This window comes from Ailuropoda melanoleuca, chromosome 16 (genome assembly GCF_002007445.2).
Source record: "Ailuropoda melanoleuca isolate Jingjing chromosome 16, ASM200744v2, whole genome shotgun sequence".
In the NCBI taxonomy this organism is placed as follows: Eukaryota; Metazoa; Chordata; class Mammalia; order Carnivora; family Ursidae; genus Ailuropoda; species Ailuropoda melanoleuca.
Window position 1 is genome coordinate 26,572,967 of NC_048233.1, and position 23,258 is coordinate 26,596,224.

Genomic DNA, 23,258 nt, shown 5'->3' on the forward strand with positions numbered 1-23,258 from the left:
GGAAATCTGAGACTTAATGCAGAACAATTTTTATGAACCAAGATTCATCTCCCTCCTTTTACATACACAAAATAATTGATACAGCTTAATGGTGACTTTAAGTGTACTTCAAATAGATGTGACATTTTTACCTCCTTATCTATAGTTGTGGACAGCTGCGTACTTTCAAAATAACAAACTTTTTTTTAAAGATAATAAAAGAATAGAAGGGAAAGAAAAAATATGCTTGGAGAGTTTCTTTTTATGCTTACTCTTTTGAAATAATTTTATATAAAGGGGATTTATATCCTCTCCCATTATTCTTTTACATTGAAATATTTTAAGGCTTTTAAGGCTTATCACTAATATCCACAGCTTTGTCATAAAGGGCAAAGACTTTAGAGTATTAATGCTTTGAAGTAATGTTTTCCCTTTAGTAAATTAAAAATTTAAAAAACTGAAGCATAAAAATGTTCGGTGTCTCCATGAAACAATGATGCTATGAACACTGCCCTTCCACCTACGAAGGTAGAAAAAGCAGTGTGATTTTTTAATCCAAAGATACTTTCTGCATCGCAGCCACTATTTATTTTTCCTACCCCAGCTCTTCACACTCCCCACATTTCCTGAAATTCCAGAATTATTTGAGGTTCATTAATTTTCTTTCTTTCCTTTCTCTTTGACCTATGCATTCATCCATCTACTTGCCAAACATTTATTCTAAAGTAGCAGGTGGTTGGCAGGTGCTAGAGATGTAAAGATAAAATCATATTCCTATTCTCAAAGTACTTAAAGTCTAAAGGGAAAGACCAGTTTGGAAACTCTTGCAGTGTGCCCTGGTTCATACCAGTGGAGTTCTAGGAAGAGCCACTGAGCCATCTGAAGGATTACCCTGGGCCTCTTAAGAAATGTAGTGCATGTGACTCAAGTGCAGGCATATGTTTGGAGACATGGTAGAGCTTGAAAATGGGAAAACGTGCAGGGACCAGCTCATGTATACCTTGTTATATGCCACAGTTGGGAGTTCAGACTTTATCATGACTCACATTAACAAGGCATAAAAATTAAAGTAGCTTTAGCAAGAGTGACATAATAACATATGCATTTTAGAAAGATCCCACTGGAAACTATGTGGAGGTAGAATGGACCACAATGATAGGAAAGATGGCAGCTGGTAGAGGGGAGTGTGGAGAGGTCCCAAGCAGCTGCAGGAAGGAGGTAACAGGGACGTACACAGAAGGGGTTAATTGTAGCAGAATCTCCAGGATTCATAGATTGAAGTTATGTGGGGAGTGAGTGAGATGGAGATAATTCTCACATGCTGGCTTGAGTTACCAGGCGATGGTGGTGGTGTTAATCAGGATTGTGGATCAATTCTTTTTTTAATATGTTGTGTTTTTGGTGCCACTGAAACATCTGAATAGAATTGTGTGTAAAACCCAATTAGATGTGAATTTAGGGCTCGGGAGAGAAATCAGGGTTGTGGATAACAGAACGATGCAAGAGCCATAGAGATGGTATATAAGGGGTGGTTGAAACAATGTGTGTGAATGAGGTTATCAGTAGCTAATTAAAAATGAAAACACCAAAAGTGGGGGGGGGGCATCTGGGTGGCTCAGTCAGTTAAGCATCTACCTTCAGCTCAGGTCATGATCCCAGGGTCCTGAGATTTGAGTCCCCCATTGGGCTTCCTCCTCAGTGGGGAGTTTGCTTCTCCCTCTGTCCCTCCCCCTGTTTGTGTACTTTCTCTCTCTTAAATAAATAAATAAAATCTTAAAAAAAAAAAAAAAAGAAAGAAAGAAAGAAAGCAACAAAGGGCCTAGGATGGCACCTAAGAGAACTATTGTCTTCCTAGGGCCCAAATCGGGGAACTTCTAGGCCATACGATGCCTTTGTGTGAATTAGAAAACACCTTTACTGCCATCATCCAGAGTTGTCATCATCTACTGACACATTTATGAGGTCTACAACGTGTATGGTGCCCCATGGAGCTGAGCAGTAAAATATCAGTTATGAGGATTAAGAAGCCGTCACCAGGCAGATAAGGATACGTCAAGTGGTACGTAGAAACTGTAAGAACAGAATTTCTCAAGGCAGAAGAATGGCCAACACTCCCCATCAATGGTGCCTGGGGCGTCAGGGAAATGGGGTCTGAACGTTTTCATCAAATTGCTGGTTGATCTTAGGGTGAGCACTTTCAGATGAGAGCCCCGCTCTGGGTTCCTCCCTTCCCAAATCTGGGATGTTCCCTTTCTGTACCTCTTGCAGATGCTTTGACCCCAGCCACTGTTCTGCTTCCGCCCTCGTTACCATTGGGCTGTACACATTATCTTCCTGTCTTACTTTTGCTATAAGAGCTTTCTGTCCTATTTTGGATTCTGACACATTTTGATTTCCCCTCACTCCTTTGGTCATTCACATCTCCACCTAACCCAGCACACCCAGTTTCCTGTTAGGGCTTTAAAAACATATCAGTTTTAGTCACAATTCTTAGAGACTTTGATTGCCCTTCAGATACACCTGTGAGCATACATTTAAATTTGAATACAGATACCTTCTGAATAAGTGATGAAAGGAAGAGTGAGGTCTTCCTAATATTCACTATCATCTTTTCAGATAAGGAAAATTTTATCAGCCCCATTTTAGACAGTCATACCAAATCAGCTGGCCCCTCTTCACTCAAATGAGATTTCTGCCTTCTTCATCTAACATAGGAGTTAAAGGTGTAAATAGAGGTCAAGAAGTAGACTCATCAAGAAAAGAACTTCACTTTCTAATGTCTATTACAGTGAGATTTGTGATGAGATAAATTGGTTAGCCATAAGTTACGTGGATAATGCTACTATTCATCTTCTTAATTGTGAATGCTGACTTTGATATCTAGGACAAACTTGAGCTCATTATTTCACTGGAACAGCACTGTCCAATACAGTAGCCACATCTGGATATTTAAAATTAAAATTTAATTATTTTAAGTCACATTAAAATAAAATTCCATTCCTAAGTCACACCAGCCACATTTCAGGGGTACAGTAGCCACATATAGCTATAGTGGCCACCATATTGGACAGCACAGGTATAGAACATTTCCCCATCAGAGAAAGTTCTGTTGGGACAGCACTACTCCAAAATAATGTTGATTATTCTGGTGGCACTCCATTGTTGATGATTTTGAGGAAATAAATTCGTCTCTCATCAATAATACACAATTTATATTATACCACCTAGAGGATTTTTGTTTTGTTTTTTTTTTAAAGATTTTATTTATTTATTTGACAGAGAGAGAGAGTGCACAAGCAGGGAGAGGGAGAAGCAGGCTCCTGGCCAAGCAGGGAACCGATGCAGGACTCAATCCCAGGACCTCACCATCATGACCTGAGCGAAGGCAGGCACTTACAAACTGAGCTACCCAGGCGTACCTTTTGTTTGTTTGTTTGTTTTATTTGATATAATAATTTAAGAAAAAAGGGACCTGTTTCCAATCAGCATCTATAAGTGTTCTAAATATTTTGTGCTCACTATCTTAACTAATCTCCACTAATCCTATATTATCATTGCCATTTTACAAATGAAGAAAATAAGGTTAAGAGAAGGCAAGTGGTAGAATCAAAATCCAAAGTCACATCTCTCTGGTCCAAAGTCTCCTATCTGATGGCTTCCAACAATCCCCATACAATGGTTACGTTTTCCTTTCTCCAAGTAAAATATGGATGTGCACTGGGATGTACTCAAAAGATAGTGGCAGAACCTTCTAGACCCTTCAAGGAACTATTTGTATTACCAGATGAATATTTATTTAACTGGTGAACACATTGGTAGTCACATACTCACGCTCTTTTAAGAACTCACTGAGAGATTCGTTTATTTTCTTACCATCGAAAAACAAGTTCTGTCATTCAGGTAACATTCTAGTTAAACAATAGTCCCAAATCCATTCTACCTATATCTTCATAGAAAGTCTGAGAAACAAAAGAGAAATAAATCTCAATAATAATTTTCCAGAAGATGGAGCTCTTTTGGTTAAATTGCCCATTCGACCCTGACAATTCATGGAGACAAGGTAGTACACGTGATTTTGTAATTCGTCGCACAGATGACTTCTGAAGAAAGAACTCTGATACTTGATACTTAGTATTCTACAGAGAAGAGAAGCACTTTACAAAATCTAATTTTGCTAAAGTTTTGGCTTAAAGCTGTGGTCTTTGGTTTGTGTGACATTCTAATAAGCAAGGAATCTCTTCCTTAAACCACAGAAAAATAAATGAAAATATAGTAACTCTCCCACCTCCACGTAATTGTTTCTCCTTTATCATTTGTGCAGGAAAGCAATTCATGCTGCACATCTACCCTCCTTTGCGGAGAATTAATAGAGAGGTTTCCTTGGTTCTTAGGTTCCCACCGGAGAATCCCCCAAGAGCGAAGCTCCCAGTGTAAATCTTAGTGAGTGGGAGGGGTCTACATAGTTCTACTTGGGCCTCAGGAAAATCTTGAAAGTCGTAGCAATTGGATGGCCATCCATCTCTGAGGTTACTGAAGACTTTCTATTTCCCACAATCTTGTTGGGGCTGCATGAAAACTGAGTGTGTGTTAGTGCAAGAACGAAGGCTGTAAATGGGTGGGGCCTTGATCACCACTAGCACCTTACAACCTGCGGGAGACTTTGAGTCAGATAGACAATATGTCAGAGGTAAAACGTAATCTTTCAATAGAACCCAGAGTGCTAAGACCCAACCTGATTTTGTAACTGGTAACTTGACAAACACCACAGTTAACTTACAGCAACTTGCTTCTTGGGCATAGCAGCAAATGAGAAACAGATCTGGGTCTTAAAAAGAACTGAATGTGTTCTTCATAGAAATACAGATCATAAGCTATTTTCCTAAGGGTCTCCTCTAAGCCAGGACCAGGCTGGCACTGGAAAGACAATGGAGACATGGGCCCTGTCTTTGTTGACCGGCTGTTCTGATGGGATGGCTGACAAAACTACACACAAAATAACACAATTAAAAATGCCATACATTTTATAAAGGAAATTAACATGAATCTGAGAGAAGGAAGGACAAAGACTCATTTACTGTACATAGGGGGTTCAGGAGGGCTTCCCTGGGTATGTGGCATTTAATCTGATGCCTGAGAGAGCAGTAACTAACTTTGTGAAATGTGTTCCCCACAGAGGGAGCAGCCTATAGAAAGGCCCTGAAATTATGTACCCTCACAGCTGCCACAGGCTTTGACAAGGTCTTTTTTTCTTGACAGCATCATCTGATGATTCTTTTGTAATATTATAAGTATTATATTGTTGCTTTCATGGAGACATTTGAGGCTTTCCACCGAATTATTGTTATACAGTGAAACCTCCCATTTGGAAGTATTCATTCATTCCTTTCAGTCTATGAACATCACCCCATGTACCCGTGATCGGGCACGTAGCTGGAGTTCACGCATTTTACTGTGTTCGGGAAATGTCGTTCATCGGTCCTCTACCACACCTGAATCATTACAGAGATTTTTCAGGGGTTGTAGAGAGAAAGATCTGTCAAACAGGAATAAAATGTTTATTTTCTCCAGTCTCAGCAAAGGACAGGCCTGGAAATTTTCAGTGTACCAATGTGTTTTACAAACCTTTGCTCTCCTACTCTTGTCTGTTCTGCTAATCTGAAGGCACAAAATGTCCATTTCATAGTGTTTGTTGAATGATTAAATGAGGGAGGGAAGGAAGGAAGGAAGGAAGGAAGGAAGGAAGGAAGGAAGGAGAAGAGAAAAGGAAGGGAGGGAGGAAAGAAAAAGAGAAAGAAAAGGAAGGAAGGGAGGAAAGAATAGGAGGGAAGGAAGGGAAGGGAAGAAAGGAAGGAAGGAAGGAAGGAAGAAACTGAAACCTATGTGATATTTTAAGCACTTGCTGTTTTGGTAAGTATGTAGCAAAAGAACAGCCAGTGCAGTGCAGGCTCTGAAGAAACAGACCAATGAAATGGAGAAAAAGCTGCATATGATCCTTTACATATGAATGAAATCATGGTACTAGCCAAACTCAATCTCACATAAAAGGAAGAACAAAGGGATCCTTGGACCTTGAAAGGATCTCAGAGATCAATGAATCTCTCAGAAGTCTCGCTCTCTAGGAAATAGCTACCATGTCCTATAGCTGAGCAGCAAAGGAAGGTATAAGCAGGGCATTCGTGGTCTAGACATTATTGATTCTTACTCTCACTTGTCTTTAAAGAAGACGACTGTATTTTATTTTTTCTGACTTGTGCTACCAGCGGCCCATTATGAAAAGCGCTTTTTTTTTTTTAATCAATTTCTTCTGACTTGATGAGAGCCTAGAGACTGTGTCTTAATGATAGCATTGCCCAGAAGTGGTAGCATAACAACAATGCAGTTTCTTAAATGGTACTTCCCTCAAATATCCTCTCCAATACTTGGCTCTGCTGGGAAGTGTTTTCCACGAGACCACATCCTTATCCAGTGAGAACGGTCTCATACCACCTGTTTGTCTGATTTGTTTCTGAAGAACTGGGTGCGAATCACCAAAAGATCTGGGAGTTCTCACCTTTGTGTACATGGGGCCTAGCACTTATCTTTCACCAGGTTTTGAGTCTTGGATGATAGTGACATTTGTAGCTTACTTGAACTCTCTGATTGTTGCCATGTTCCTACAAAGTTCAGGACTCAGTACCACTAAGGTATTTGCTTAAAGTGACACCCAGGTTTACCTAACACAAATTCTTGCCTCATCAGATTTAAGACTGATTGAGAAACTGTGCTGAATCGCCCAGACATTGGCTCGTATTCAACTTGGCTCAAGGACGCAGACCCTGACAGCTGCACCCATAGCACTGCGGGGCACGCCTCTTTCCCACAAAGTTCATCTTGGGATGCCACAGATAAAATAACGTTTGGCTCTGCTTCAGTGCCTTTGACCCCTTTCAGGCAATCAAAAATGTTTGTTGACCCCTCACTAAATGGAAGGCACAGTGGGATTCCACTCTCATTGTTTCCACCTCTAATTGAGGGATTAATATATACAGACATTTAAGGAAGGGAAGGAACAGTGAAAGTGCTTAATAAGTAAGAGTAAAAGGAGACCATAACATGAAATGACAGGCAGTCCATCAGCATAGGCCAGAGGACTGACATGAAGTGTGGCTGAGGTGGGATTCGTGGAGGGAGGAGACAGGCTTAGATCCCAGGAGAGCCCGGGCAGGTATCATGGATAAAGCAGGATTCGATTTGGGCCTTGGATAGGCCAGCGGTTCTCAACCTTCCCTGGACAGGAGGGCCATTTAGGGAGGTTTTAGAGAAAGCCAAAAATACCTGGACAGGAAGAAAAGAGGAGTGGAGGTGCCATGAGAAGGAAAAGAAGTTTAAGGAAACAAAGCTTGTTGGGTCACAGTAAAAAGTTAGTGTAGGAGGAGAAAAAGAGAGAAGTCAGGAAAGTCAGATTCCATCTGATTTTTAAATAACCTTGTATGCCAGGCCAAGGAATTTTGGAAACATATTTGGCTCAGGATGGTGGGGTATATTTAACCATAACACCTGATTTTTACAGCTGGAGAAGGATATTAGAATTCCTCTGTATCACATAACTCCTCACTTCCCACTTCCACCCCCTGCTTGGAAGCCTACATCTGACAGAAATGAAGTGTAGACACATGCTAATACTTCACCAGTTCCTCATCTCTAGGATACAGGATTCCCACTGTTACTGGGGGGTGTGGTGATTCATACCAACGTACAACCACTTGTGTAGAACTCCCTTGAGTAATAGCCAGAAGGGGGAACCACTGAGGCAGCAAAGCTAATGTCTCCCCCAGGGCAGGCAGCCCAGCCGCACTGGGCTCTCCTCCCTTCGCCTAGGATGAGGGGAGCCTGTGCTGGGACATCCTGAATTACACAGATGCTTCCACCATGGCTTTGATCCCCTTGCTACCTTGGTTTTGCTGTCTCTCTGCCTCTTTCTCTTTTTCCTTGTTTGAAGGGTAGGCCTGAGTCAAGTTTCAATCCTGTTCCTGCAAATGTTGGGCTGAGAAAGGTTGGACGGATGGATAGATGGACAGATAGGTAATTTTTCTGAAGTCCCCCTAGCTAGAAGGAAATGGTTTAGACCTCACAGCTGGAATTTCTTAAGAGTCTCTGCAGATAAAATTCTGTCAGATCTCAAAGGAGGTAAATTTTGTACCACTGCGTTGAATTTAGAACTGGAACACAGCATATTAACCATAAGACTCTGCTTATTCATATAATAACTTACAAAGACTATTTCAAGTAAGTTTGTGTTTCAGCATCAAATGTATTTCCTCACTACTGAACTAGAAGCTTAGCATTTCCTGGCTGGGCAAGAGCTTTGAGCAGTAACACAAGCGGTATGGGGGGAGGGGAAACAAACAAACCACCACAGTGTGAAAGCACCCCTCTTCCTGTGCTTCTTCCTCTGCATTGAAGTTTGAAGACTCTGGGCACTTCTGGTGAACTCCACGGAATGCTGTGGTCGCTGCCATCTGTTCACCCTCACTGACTCATTACTGAGCAGCTGCAGACCAGACAGGGCAGTATTTTGCCCAAATTTCAGTAATGCAGGGAGTTGAGCCTGCTGCTCAGTCCATCGAAATAGGGGAAATAGGCCTTATCAGAGGCCAAGAGTCAAAGCATTCTCTTCTCATTTTCCTGTGTCGCCTTTCTTGACAGGATGTGGTATGTGGCTAGACAAGTTTCACACCCATTATCTTGTTCGTTTTTCATTTACACTTCTACTATCAGATTTTACCAAAAGGTTTATTATGGTTAGTTGCATAAGAAGAAATGCAATTGTCTGACGTGCAGCTCTTTCAAAGTATTTATTGAGAACTCTGGGCTGAAGCTAAGTGCACCAGAGAAGAAAGACAAAAGAGGTTTTTCTTGGCCAGTGTCGCTTTGGAAACAAAATTATAGAACATGAGCCAATTAGAGAATACTACCAAAATGCGAGATACTTACAACAGCTGCAGTCCGCATTTTGGAAAGGAAATGATCATGTGCGCTGGCGTGTTTATCTTAAACATGGGATTGGACTAATGAGGGGAACTTAATTTCCGAATAGTGGGAGGAACAGGAACGAAATCACGGGAGAATGTTCCAGTGGCAAATGTAGGAAACTAATAGGACCTAATGTGGGAAAAGCAATCCGCTGTAGATGGATTATTCTGGAGAAGAGACATAGCATACCCTGCAAGGGAAAACCAGGTTGGCGGGAAGACAAGTTAGGTAGCTGTTGCAATAATTCATCCAGGAGGTAATTTGGGCCTGAGCTGAGGTCAGAGCCCTGCACAGGGAAAAAAAGGAGATGATCCAAGAAGAGTTTCACTGGAAGAGTCCAAAGATCATGTTTCTAATTAAAAAGGAACATTGGAGACCATATAGTTTAATGAATGACAAGATGTTTTCCTCTGGAATCAGTGCTTTCTGCAAAGGTATTGCCTTTAGAACTGCTTTTGACTTTCCAAATGTATGCCTGTAAAGTCTTCTCTCACTACCTTTTTCTTTTTTTTTCCTTCTTTTCTTTTCTTTTCTTTTCTTTTCTTTTCTTTTCTTTTCTTTTCTTTTCTTTCTTTTTCTTTCTTTCTTTCTTTCTTTCTTTCTTTCTTTCTTTTTTTTTTTATAGATGGGGTGGATTAGGTCAATCATCAACGTATTGGTTTTAAGATCAGATGATCATGTGGGGCTCTGGCGCATCTAGAACTGAACGTGCACAATTCAGACAGTGATGCCTTCCTTTAGAAAAAATACCTCTTCGTGGTTCACGAAGGCTGTCGGGGTCAGTTGTGGGAGTGGTGATTTCGCCACCTCCGACTCTGGAAAGAAGTCCTCACTGCTGCTGAATTCCAGTTAGTCCTACCAGTAGAAAACCAGAAGTTAGGTCACTAGACAGGCTGGGTTGAAGTGAATAGTGATTTCACTCTTCCAGTGAAATAGCTTCCCTGCCACTAGTTAAAAAGTCTAGTAAGATTTTTCTGCTCCAAGGAAGGACACACACACACACACACACACATACACACACACACACACAAATATAGGCGAAAGAACAATGAACTCAAAGTCAAGTAAGCTGATTTCAACCTTGGCCCTGCCCCCACCACACTCAGTCATGGACACTCATTGTGTGACCTTGCTAAGCCACTTAACTTCTTCTTATTTCTTATACTTCTCTTGCTTCAGCCCATCAGTATCATAACAATTGTTATTGTGGGTGAGACAGCTGATAAGTGTTTCTGTAAGACAGACAAGGAGACAGAAACTCAAAGAGTTGTCCAAAGTCGGGCACTTCTCAGCGCATCCCAGGACTGGTTTCGGAGCCTCAACTCCTGTGTCAGCTCATGCCAGTGGTGCCTATGGTCAGGTATAGCTTATGTCATGGCTCGCCGGCTCTGCAGTTGGCAGTGGTTTGGTCTTATTAGTGATACAAATAAAAAGTGATAGCGTGTGGGTGCATCAGCTAGGGCAGTAAGAATGGCTGACTCTTTCACCGCTGCTAAGACTTTTTATTAGTTTTGATACTAAATTGTCAGAAGACGGTGCTGGCTAGCCCAGATTTGATTTTTTGAATGTTACTTTTATAGAAGTGTGCCATTTTTACAGGTAGGGAAAGTGATTTACTACTTTCAGGTCTGTAGTGTGTGTGTGTGTGTGTGTGTGTGTGTGTGTGTGTATAACACCATATGTAAGTTTTCATGTAGTCTGCTCTTCATGGGGCTAATCTTTCATCTGGGTTCTGTTGAGTCACATTCTTCCTATTGATATTTTTAAACAACCCAGGTAAAAGGTTAGAAAAGTTCCTCCCAGCCTCTTTCTAAGACTTTTACAAAGTGCCTTACATTTACAAAGTTCATGCACATGATTGTGTTTGACAACAATTCTGTCATGTAAGTGTATAATAGCATGGTTAAATAACTCTATAAGTTGAGAAAACTGGATACAGAGGCGGTAAGTGACATGTCTGATATGTGACTGGCCCAGGAAGACAGTCCAGGGTTTGCACAACTACTATACTGGCCGTGCCATCACAAGCAAGGGACCCTGGCTGTAATGGTGACTTGCCTGCAGATCAACTCCTTTGTAGCTTCCCTAATCATAGCTTCAGGAAGTTAGATAGAAAAAGATGGTGCTGTGTGAGTATTATCAGCTAAATTTTGTCCCTCCAAGATTCGTATGTTGAGGTCCTAACCCAGTGCCTCAGAATGTGACTATATTTAGAAATAGGGTTATTGCAGATGTCATTAGTTAAGAGGAGGTCATACTGAAAAGGGGTGAGCCCATAACCCAATATGACTGGTGTCCATAAAAAGAGAAGGAAATTTGGGGGCACCTGGGTGGCTCAGTTGGTGAAGCGTCTAACTCTCGGTTTCAGCTCAGGTCATGGTCTCAGGGTCGTGGGATTGAGCCCTGTGTCGGGTTCACGCTCAGTGCAGAGTCTGCTCGAGATTCTCCCTCTCCCTCACCTGCTCTCTCCCCCCACCCCGTGCATACACACTCTCTCTCAAATAAATAAATAAATAAATAAAATCTTTTTAAAAAGAGGGAATTTGGACACAGAGACAAATGTACAAGGAGGAAACTTGGTGAAGATTGGAGCTTGCTGTCACCAGCCAAGGCTCTACAAGAAGCTAGGAGAGAGGCCTGGAACAGACCTTCCCCCAGCATCTTGAGGGAGAGCATGGCCTTGCCAACCCCTTGATTTTGGACTTCTGGCCTCCAGAACTGTGAGACAATAAATGTCTGTTGTGCTGAGCCAACCAACCTGCAATACTTTAACAGCGGCCCTAGGAAACGAATACGGTGAGTAATGGAACAGAGAATGCAGCAAGATAGTATAAAGCAGAGCATACCGTAGAGTGACCTTAAGCTCTTTCTCTGAGCATCAGCATTGATTGAGATCATTCAGAAAGTAAATCTTTAGATAGAATCAAATGCTTTGAAACACTCAAGAAATTGTCGTCCTGATATACCCTGATTTGCTTCATGGATTAACAGACTTTCCTGTTTGGAAGGAATAATAACGTCACCTAGCTCAGCTGTCCATTGGATAAGTACGGATCTTCAGCAATGTACCAGCAAAGTGGTTTTTCAGCCTCTGCTTGGATACATCTGCTAACTCCTGAGGCAAACCACTCTATCTTTAGCAGCTTTGATGATTAAAATATGCTTTCTTATATTAAACTGAACTGTACCTATCCACAGCTTTCAACCATTTCTTATCATTTAGTTTCTTAAAACAAGAAAGAACAGATTTAATTCTTTTTATGTGTCAATCCTTTCAATGTTTGACAGCTATCATGTCCTCCCTAAGTCATTTGGTCCCTAAACTTGCCCTTAAGTTCTTTCAACTACTGCACATATGACATAGTTTTTAATGTTTTAATGTTCAGCTTCATGACATGTTCCAGTTTATCATATCGCTTTTAATGTGGAACATCCAAACCCTGGTTATAATCAAAATAGTGCAGATTAGAATTAAATACACTATTATCCTAGATGCTGTTTTGTTTTGTTTTAGAGAGGGTGCAGGGCAAAGGGAGAGAGGGAGAATCTGAGGCAGACTCCATGCCCTGCCCAGAGCCTGATGCGGGGCTCGATCTCACAATCCTGAGATTGTGATCTGAGCGGAAATCAGGAGACCAAAGCTTAACTGACTGAGCCACCCAGGCTCCCCCTAGATGCTGTTCTTAAATAAATACAACCTAAAATTACATTAATTGGGGTTGGGTCATCACAGTGTTCAGTAATATTGTACTGATTAACTAAAACTCCTTAATCACTTTTCCCACTACATAAGCTGCATAATGATAGGCTCTGGTTGATCATCAAGTACAATAAGTGGCCTGGCAGAAAACAGGAGTTGACGTGGCATCGAATGAATGAATGAATGAATGAATGAATGAATGATATACTAATACTAAGCCATGCATTCCTCTGAACTTGCCCAGTTTTGTTTTTTTAATTCAAAGGAGAGAAACTTACTTATTATACTTTGTTTTGTTAAATCCAGGCAGAGAATAAATATCTTCTAGCCAGTCAAGAATCCTACCATTCATCACATATCATCCAGACAGCAAAGATCTTCCTTCTGTTTACAAATTTGTTTCTTCTGCACTCGGCATACTCACAATACCATTGAGAAAAAATAGCCATTTGAATATTTGGTTTATATTTGTTCTTCAGCTAAGACTTGCTTTATATTCCAGACAAGTATGTAAACCCTCTGCTCTCGCCATCTATAAAGTGGTGCTAATATAATATGGAGTGTGTGTGTATGAATTTAGTAGATTATGCGTATGCATATTTATGGATGACTACATATCAGGATTTTGACACTAATAAAAAAGACTGTGCTGAGTCCTTTGTTAGTAGTTATAATTATAACGTGGTGACTTATGAGATCAGTTTTGTGCCTGTATGACTATAACAAGCCAGAACTATAACTTCTATGTAAAGGCGGAAAGAGTGTGAGCTGTATTCTATTTCCATTTTCCCAATGAATTATTCAATCTTCTAAAATAATTGAGTCGATCCCTTGTGCTAGATTTTCTATATATTAAATGAAGAAAATTCTTCTCCCTGACCCCAGGGATATTAAAGGGTTGATGGGATATATTCACAAAGCACTATATGAATTAGAGGAAAACTAACTGGCAGCATCTGGATAGAGACACGAATCCTCTATATACAGGAAAAATCAGTGTTTCAGATTCTTTTTAAAATAAGTAGTTTTTCACAAGAAATATTGCGAATAGCTTGAATTCTCTACTTGACATGCTGTGGCTGTCTTAGTTGCCTTGTTATCAAATTAATTTAATTATAGTCCTCTTAATGAGGAAATGTTTTGTGTTAGCCTTTTCTTTTTATATGAAACATGAATAAATCTTCAGTTTTCCATCTAAATGTCAATCAGAAATTCTAAAACAAAACATAAAAACAGATGTTCCAGAGGCATAAAATTTTAGTGGCATAAAATGAAATCACATTAATCAACTAAGAGTACAGACCATAAATGGTAATGAACACCAACTAAAGGGGTTTCCATTTTGTCTTTGTCAGAAGAGCTAGTAAACTTTACTGGGGAAAGATGCCAGCATTTTTTTTTAATCTAATGGAGAAGTCAAACTTTGCATTGGGATATGACATTCCCTATAAATCACTCAAAGGACATAGAAATGAAGAGTGACTCATATATAGCTCTTTGGTAGCCCAGTACTACAACACATTGTTTAAATGGTTGTCTATTTTGGAATAATGTGGAACTCCCTAGCCCAAACTATTTAACATTGTGCTCATGGCCATATGTTATTTTGAGGTAAATCCAATTTCAAATATTCTATTATTTCCACAAGTATGTTCTTATTTTATGAACCAGAATGCAGATCGGACATATTTTTTCACCTAATATATTGACATTTTTCCATATTATTAATTATGCCTAAAAATAACCTCAGAGTATTTCATTACATAGCTAACTCCTTGATTTTCCTCTTGTCAGATATTTGTTTTCAGCCCCCCCCCCCATTAGAAGCAATGCAATGATGAATAAGGACAAAAGTCTATTAGAGAAAATAGAAAATTATAGAGCATGGGACCAGCCTTGTCAGGTCTTGGGAAATGGAAAAGGATAAAAAGCCTGAGTGCTATTGGGGGAAGCCTCAGAGGTATGGTAATGAATACAAAGTGAGCACCAGGAAGGGAGGGGAAAATGTCAAGGATATAATTTACTGGCCAATACGGTCCTTCCCAAATCATCCTTCTAGTTGTTGGGAAGGTGCCCCTGGCTCTTGCAGAACTCTGAGGACCTAGCAACAAGACTCCACCTGACCTGAGTAGAAAATATATACATATCTGTGGTTGACGTGTCCTCTGTAGTAGTAATAGTTGCCTAACCGCTTTTTAAAAATGGTAGCTAGAATTTCCCAAAGTATGTTTAGAAAAATTTTATTCTATTTCTTGAATATGTATTCAAGATACAATAAAAATATACGAATCTGAGCCTGAAACAATATAAGGCAAATGTTTAAAAATCTGGCTTCTACATCTACCTCCGCCCCAGAAACAAATGTGTTCTCTCGAGGAAAAAAAAAAAATATTTGCTAAATCTGGTGCCCCATTTCCAGTCTTTATTCTTGCTGACCTGCCTATTCGATTTACCGCAGCTCACTACTGTCATTGACAGCTCCCCTTCACGATTGTGACCTCTACTCTTGGTTTCTGTTTTACTTCTCTCGCTGCTCTTTCTCTGACCCATCTTTCGTCTTTACATTTAAGATTACTCAGGATACCATCTTTACTTGTGTCTTCTTATGCTGTCATTTGATAAAGTTATCTATTTCTACTCTATTCTGTATACACGTTACCCCCAAATTTGTGTCCAGCCCTCACCTGTTTCCAGATCACCAAGAAGGAACTCAATTAAAAAAATTAGACACCTAGAAAATGGCTGTAAAACAAAGATAAAGAGAAAAATCTTAATTAAAAGTAGCCGGAAGGGGAGGAAGTTACACTCAGGAAAACCATGGTAAGAACAAGGACTGACTTTTCCGCAACAATGGAAGTCAGAAGATAATAGAACGATATCTTTAAAATGTTGAAAATAAAAATCTCCCAACTTAAAATTCTGTATCCAACGTAGGTACTATTATTACCTACCTCATAGGGCTTGTATGAGAATCACATGGGTTAATACTATAAATCACTTAGAACAGTATCTGGCCCATAATAACCTCTAAAGAAGTGTCTGTGACATAAAAACTACATGGTAATTGGGATGCAGATTGCTACAATCTCTCATGGAAAAAAGTACTTGAAAAAATGGGACATCAAACATTCTAACATAAGTAGTATTTATTTTCTTCTTCATACTTTTCTCCAATCATGAACTACTAATATTATTAAACAGGACAATTCTTTTTTTTTTTTTAAAGATTTTATTTATTTATTTGACAGAGAGAGAGGCAGCGAGAGAGGGAACACAAGCAGGGGGAGTGGGAGAGGGAGAAGCCGGCTTCCCACTGAGCAGGGAGCCCGATGCTGGCTCCATCTGAGAACACTGGGATTACGCCCTGGGCCGAAGGCAGACGCTTAACGACTGAGCCACCCAGGCGCCCCTAAACAGGACAATTCTGATGGAAGGCATGCTTCTTGAGAGCAGGGTCTCTATGTAGTTCACTGCATACTTCAGCACCTAGAACAGCACCAACATAGTCAATAAATTAATTCACACCATGGATGTGAGAAAATCTTTTCTAGACAATAATTTATAATATTATGTTGCAACTCATTTGGTTCCCTTTCTCTAAAAGCCTTAGTGTTTTTTATAATTTAGATGCAGAAAACTTTTTTTTCTTTAGGGTGATTGAAAAATTGAATGAAAAAAAGCAGCATTCAAGCCAGTTTTAGAAACCTAGAAGTCTGAAATGTTTAGGACAAAATCTCTTACTATGGTGCTTACTCATTACAAATCAAGAGTTTTAGAGCTATCGGGGTACTTGGAAATCACCATCCCTACACATTATACATGAGCAAACTGAGCTCAGTGAGGTTATAGCACTAATTAGAAACAGAGCAGGACTAGATCCTGGGCTTTTTGTTGACATTGAAGGTGAATTTTTGTTGTTGTTGTTTAGTTAGCCACGGTATAGTACATCATTAGTTTTTGATGTACTGTTCAGTGATTCATTAGTTGCATTTAACACCCAGTGCTCATAACAGCATGGGCTCCCTCAATACCCATCACCTGGCTACCCCATCCCTTCCCCCCCCCAAAACCTTCCGTTTGTTTCCTGGAGTCCATAGTCTCTCATGGTTTGTTTCCCCCTCTGATTTCTCCCCCTTCAGTTTTCCCTCCCTTCCCCTATGGTCCTTCCTGCTATTCCTTCTGTTCCACATATGAGTGAAACCATATGATAATTGTCTTTCTCTGCCTGACTTATTTCACTTAGCATAATCCCCTCCAGTTCCATCCATGTCGATGCAAATGGTGGGTATTCATCCTTTCTGATGGCTGAGTAATATTCCATTATATATATATATATACACCACATCAAGGTGAATTCTTAATGGACTCTGGCCTTGGCAGTTTTTCCTTAAAGGCCTCACTCACTTTCTCTATGCCAACCCTTTCTCTATTAGCTTTTTCTGGCTAATGGATGTCAGATACAGAGTTAGATCAAGCACGGTATCAAACCTTTTTCTGGGAATGCAGTGGAAGGTTTAGACTGGTTTCTTCCCATGAAGTAAAAGCAATAGGAATCCTATAGTATATTTTTTTGAGTATTAGGGAAAGATTTTTAATTTGCACTGATTCTAAAGGGAGGTAGAATTTAGTTTCATAAATGAGTTGCTGTATTTCTTTATTCATCTAATAGATGATGGCTTTGATAAAAGAATGGAGAATTCTAAAATTTGAACTTAAAATCAGACTTTTTACTATTTATAAGTACTTCCTTCAGGAAAATGGTGATTCACCTACTAAAAAAGTAAAAAATCATTTATGGTGACTGTAAGGATGCATTTTTTTCCTCTGCTCAACAATATTTCCTCTCACCTCTTTCTCATCTCCTAAGTAAGATTTCTGAAGACTGATATATTTTGAAAACTAAGTGACTATTTTCACATAGAAGGATACAGATATCATAATTACTTTTTTTTTAAGATTTTATTTATTTATGTGACAGAGAGACAGCCAGCGAGAGAGGGAACACAAGCAGGGGAGTGGGAGAGGAAGAAGCAGCCTCCCAGCGGAGGAGCCCAATGTGGGACTCGATCCTGGAACGCCAGGATCACGCCCTGAGCCAAAGGCAGACGCCCAACGACTGCGCCACCCAGGTGCCCCTCATATTTACTTTTTAATTCTTTCCTCTCTTCAAAATATATTCAAGTTGAGCTCAAATTTAATCATTTTAAATACCCTATTAAATTCATTTTTTGTCTTTCCACAGTATCAAATTGTTTTTGACACTTTATTTCTCAATAAATGGTCTAGCTTGCAGCTAGTTTTCTACCCTATGTAATCCTGCCATCAGGCATGATGCCATGTGCCTAGAAATGTTATAACTTTATTACCACCAGTATTAGAAAATGAATTTGTTTGGGAGTTAATGCGAGTAATTATCTTTTATTTTAAGTGGGAAAAACATCTACAGTTGCTTCCTGGGAAGCAATTTAAGTTATCTATGCTTGCTTTTATGATCTGCCCCTCTTCACCTTCATCAGGCTACTGTCCTAAGACAGTCTGTCTCCAAGCATCACAAACTCTTCCAGTCTATTTGAACTCTTTCCCATTGGGTATGTACAGAGACTTAATCCTATCTCAATGATAGTGATATTTCCTTATTTCCATTGTTAGAGAAATTATCCTGCCACTTGCTGAAAATGGGAAGACTTTATTCAAGACCGTTGCACTAGTAGCCAAGACTATTGCAACTGGGAAGGGAGACTGAACTCAACTCCAAATACAAATACGGGCGAGTGGGGATCTCTAGCTGGTAGACAGCATGAGGGAGAGGATGGCAACTTAATGGGGAACTTGTTTAGATATTAAGGTGGGGGGAGTGGGTTAGAAATCAAACTCGGTTAGCAATCAAAGGTGGAGAAAGAAGAGTTTGATTGGATCAAGAGTGGGGAGGATTCTCAATAAACTGGCCTGGCAGGATTTTCTGCTTAAACTGGGTTCAGCAGGTCAAGATCAAGACCTGAACGAGAAGAAGGCTCAGAGGAGCTTGACTCAAGTTCGGTTAAGTAGGGATTCTTTGTCACCGTAATATTTCTGAGCTTAGATTTACCCACTAATAAGGCCTAATTTAGAATAAATAATAATAATAACAATAATACTTTAGAATTTAGAATACTAGCTCTTTTGCAGCTCTGGAAAATAAGCTCTAACATTATTCATAATGCTAGTATAAATGAGTGACACCAACTGTCCTCATCAAAACAAAATCTTTTAGTAGAACCGTACACACACTGGGAGCCTAGGTGGCTCCGTCGGTGAAGTGTCTTCCTTCAGCTCAGGTCATGGTCTTAGGATCCTGGGATCGAGCCCAATGTCTGAGGCCCCCATCTGGCTCCAAGTCTGCTTCTCCTTCTCCCTCTGTCCCTCCCCCCGCTCATGCTCACTCACTCTCTCTCAAATAAATAAATAAAAATCTTTTTTTTAAAAAAGAAAGAAGGAAGTGTAAATACACTGACAATTTGTCCCAAATGGAATCTAGGAAATCTGATCAACCTCAGAGAATGATGAAAGTATTTGTAATATTTACACTTGTGCTATTTGCCAGGCTCTCTCCTGAATCATTTCTATAAATTCTTTTAATCCTTGCTATAGCCTTCTGAGGGAAGTACTATTATTATTACCATGCCAGGATTACAGACAGGGAAACTGAAATGCATAGCAGTTACAAAACTGGTCCAAATTTACTGAATTGAAATATGTGAGGATTGTGATTGGAACTTAAACAACATGACCTTGAGATGGTTCTCTTAACCACTGTGCATTCCTGCTTCTAGAAAACCCCTCTCTCTCCATATCCCCAAGCAAACACGTAAAACTGGGAGACAGGTAAAGGGGAAGTGGATGGACATATATTTATAGAAGTCCATAGCTTTTGGCGCGTTCTTCATATTCAGTACTCTTTGCTTCCACCACTTACTACAGTACTTAATACATAGCAAGTCATGCATAATTTTATTGTCGGATAAATAAAGACTGAATGAATTACAAGATGAGGTTCAGTTTCTGATTATTGAGGAGATAACCAAGTTAGGTTTCCCAAACCCTGGCTTGCAAGGCCTACAGTGGCAACATTTTAGGACAGAAGGCAACATCTGCATTTCATAACACAGAGGTGGTTGCAGGTGTCCACGGAAGCCCAGCCCACAGAACCTTCCAATACCAGCTTGGGGTGAGCTGGGCCTCAGGCACACGTATATAACAGTGCGATGAACCTTTCTGCCTGAGCTCCGAGAGCTCCCTTAAATGAAAGCCTGCTGGTCGTGAGATGCTGTGGGAGCCCCTTCCATTGCTCTTTAGACCTGATTTAAATTTTTCTGCCACGTTTCCTGCTCAACTCTTATTCATATCTTCTTCTGGTCCTAGGGAAACCAGAAGGGCAAGAAATAGGACAAGAAGGTAAGAGAAAAACAAGCAATGTTTTCTTTTTTTTTTTTCTTTTTTTTTTTAATTTTATTTTATTATGTTATGTTAATCACCATACAGTACATCCCCAGATTCCGATGTAAAGTTTGATGCTTCATTAGTTGCGTATAACACCCAGTGCACCATGCAATACGTGCCCTCCTTACTACCCATCACCAGTCTATCCCATTCCCCCACCCCCTCCCCTCTGAAGTCTTCAGTTTGTTTCTCATAGTCCATAGTCTCTCATTTCATTCCCCCTTCTGATTACCCCCCTTTTCTTTATCCCTTTCTTCCCCTACCGATCATCCTAGTTCTTATGAAAAACAAGCAATGAATGAAGTCCCAGATGTTGTTAAAGCTAATAATAGGAGTGACAAGCGAAATGAGTCTTGGGGTGAGAGACCTCATTTTCACTTTGGCTTGGTTTCCCCCATGGCTCACCAGAACTCATTTATCCTAAGAATCGATGACTACTTTCCTGTGAAGTAGAATCAATGAGTCTGCAATGTTCTCCATTGGTTAAAAATGATTGCTTGGTTTACTTTGGGCTGTGACGTCCAAGCCAAATGATTGTTGCAAATTATTTAGATGTTTGAATGAAGAAAAAGTATTTTTTACTGTGACTCCATGATATGAAAGGCTGACCTTTCTGTGGAAGTAGGGAAGAGGTTGTGGGGGGTGGGGAAAGGGTGGAGATGGTCGTCCCCAGTCTCTGAAACTCAGTTCTGCCCTGAGTATGTGCGTTACCAAGTGTCATTTTGGCACATCTGGTGCAGATTTAAAGGCTAAGGGTTTTCATATGGGATTCAAATATAGATTATAGTAGAAAGGAACTTGAGAGCTCCAGGGAAGAATTCGATATTTCAATTGTATTTGATCATTTTATTAAATTTGCCTGGAAAAATCAATTAAAAAACAGAATTTAATTTTCCATACTCAGAGCAGAGGTTATTCATTCGCGCTCATGCCTAACAATAGATGTGGTTGTGTGTGTGTGTGTGTGCGCGTGTGCGTATGGTTTAATCATCAACCCCGAAGTACAGAAGGCTGCCTATTCTATTCTGGTTGGGTATGGGGGAATTGGAATGGGGCCTTCATTCCATAAACACTTCACCTCCTTTTTTGCTTCAACTGTCTTCTCCATTGAACATGTTTAAACCATATTCATACTAAAGTACTGATTTATTAGACAGAAGCAGCGTGTTTAAAAGTTATTAATAGTATATTGAAATTGCCAAGTGAAATTAATGCCATCGTATGAAAGGTGTGGTTATGTAAATTAACAGAAAGGTCACCAAGTGAGTACTTACTTGCTTTGTGTTCTTTTTTGAGCAAAGGGGTATAAAAATAATGTGAATTAACAAGTAATTAGTTAACTTTGTAAATAAAATCTTTCAGGCAAGTTACTTACCTTCTTTGAGCCTCAGCTCTCTCATCTGTAATAATCATGCCTGCCTCATAGAATTATCATGGTCTTAAATGGGATACTACATATGAGGTCCTTTGCAGAAGGCTTGATATGAACAGTCTTAGCTAGTGATGTTATTGTGTTTATTGCAGATCAAGGTTTACGATTATAGGATAACTCTAGTACATTATGCTCTAAACAATTAACATATATGCTTCCCAGTGGAAAAATTGGATGAAGGGGCTCTTAGAATGTTCTAGAATAATAATGGCGGCAGCGGGGGGTAATCTCAAGGAAGGATCAGAGCTCATATAGGTCTCAGGCCTTTTTGGCTACCCCATAAGACCATAGGATGTTGATGTGGAAGTTTGGAAATAAGCAGCAAATGAGGGCAATGCTATTTATTCGCCCTGAAGTGAAGCTGCCAGAGTTTTGCTCAACACTTGTCAGCTAGTACACCTTTGAGCATCTCAAGGCCTCACCTGGTTTCCACGCCAAAAATGATTACAGCTTGCCTGATTTCCAAACTAAATCGCACGTGGAGGGAAAGGTGCATGCTCTCTAGCCTAGAGAATGCTGAGCCAAGGTTATCTTATTGGCTTCCTGTAGAAGGCAACAGACTCTGGAGACAGGGTTTTCAGGTTCAGATTTCCCACTCTTCCTCCTTCAACCATCAGACTTGCACAAGTTCCTTAAGCTTCTGGGCTGAGAGTTGTCATTTGTTACCTCCTGGACTTATTGCAAGGGTTATATAAGAAAATAATTATATGACCCATGGGATATTTGTCCGCAATATAGTAAGTGCTGCATAAATATTAGTGATCATTTTATTTATTTTGTTGGATGCTATTTGCACTGTGAAGTGTTAAAAGATAAACATAAACTGAGGCATATTAAATATATTAAGAGTATATCTGGGCAAAAATCAGTTAGAATTGGGTGGTGCTTAAGCTAGAAGCAAAGCAAGGAAATTGTTTGTTTAGCTCTAGCTTATATGGTTGCATTATTTGGGAAAGCCGGGTTGATTATTTGTGATTGGTTGTCCTTTGGACTCAACACTAGGGTGGAATAATTAGCCACAAACTGTGCGTATGCACTCGCACTTTGCAAAGGTCAATGTAATTCACTTCCATTTTGTTTTCTTTTAAAGAGTGGGTTTTATAAGCCTTATTACCTTTACTAACCTAATCTACCTTTTCTTCAGCAAAATAGTCTAACAGTCCTACCTTTGATATAGACTGTTTTGTGTCCAAATGAAACAAAAAATTGCCAGGTTGTTTGCTGTAAAATAGTAGAGCAATGTCTCTGTTTTCTCTTCCGAAAGCTGGTACCTCCCCTCAGAGGGCTACCTTTACTTTAAAGGTTTAAATGTTAAACAAGTTTTTATTTTGAAGTCATGTACTACCAAAAAACTCCATTTGAGAAACTTGCTATAAAATTGATTACTTTTGGAGTGATTCATTCCAATTTTTTCCCATCATATTCTCATAAAAAATGTGAACCTTCCCTGATCCTGACTGACATCTGCAGCCACTGAGGGTGAAACTCATCAAAGAGTGTCTTTGTCTGGGGCAGAAGAAAAACAGACTATTAAGGTTTTTTTTGTCTTGCTTTGTTTTTTCCTTTGCAGAAACTCAGCAATGTTCTTTCTGTAGTTGTTCAGTTTTGACGTTCTTTGCACTGGTTGTTTTTAAAAGTATATCCACCCATGGTCAAGTG

General features: G+C 39.9%; 1 protein-coding gene across 7 annotated transcripts in view; it reads left to right on the plus strand.

The window, feature by feature from the left end:
* FAR2 (fatty acyl-CoA reductase 2) overlaps positions 1 to 23,258 on the plus strand; it is a 149,821-nt gene that overhangs the window by 37,508 nt on the left and 89,055 nt on the right. The window contains exons 1-2 of one of the 7 annotated variants that reach the window (XM_034646261.1): positions 17,763 to 17,820; positions 20,090 to 20,122. The exons of 4 other annotated variants lie outside the window; for them this stretch is intronic. The gene's annotated coding sequence lies outside the window, so the exon portion shown is untranslated. Of the gene's footprint in view, positions 1 to 1,834; positions 2,039 to 17,762; positions 17,821 to 20,089; positions 20,123 to 23,258 lie in introns of those variants that run through there. 2 more of the 7 variants (XM_034646264.1, XM_034646263.1) reach the window with 2 other exon arrangements.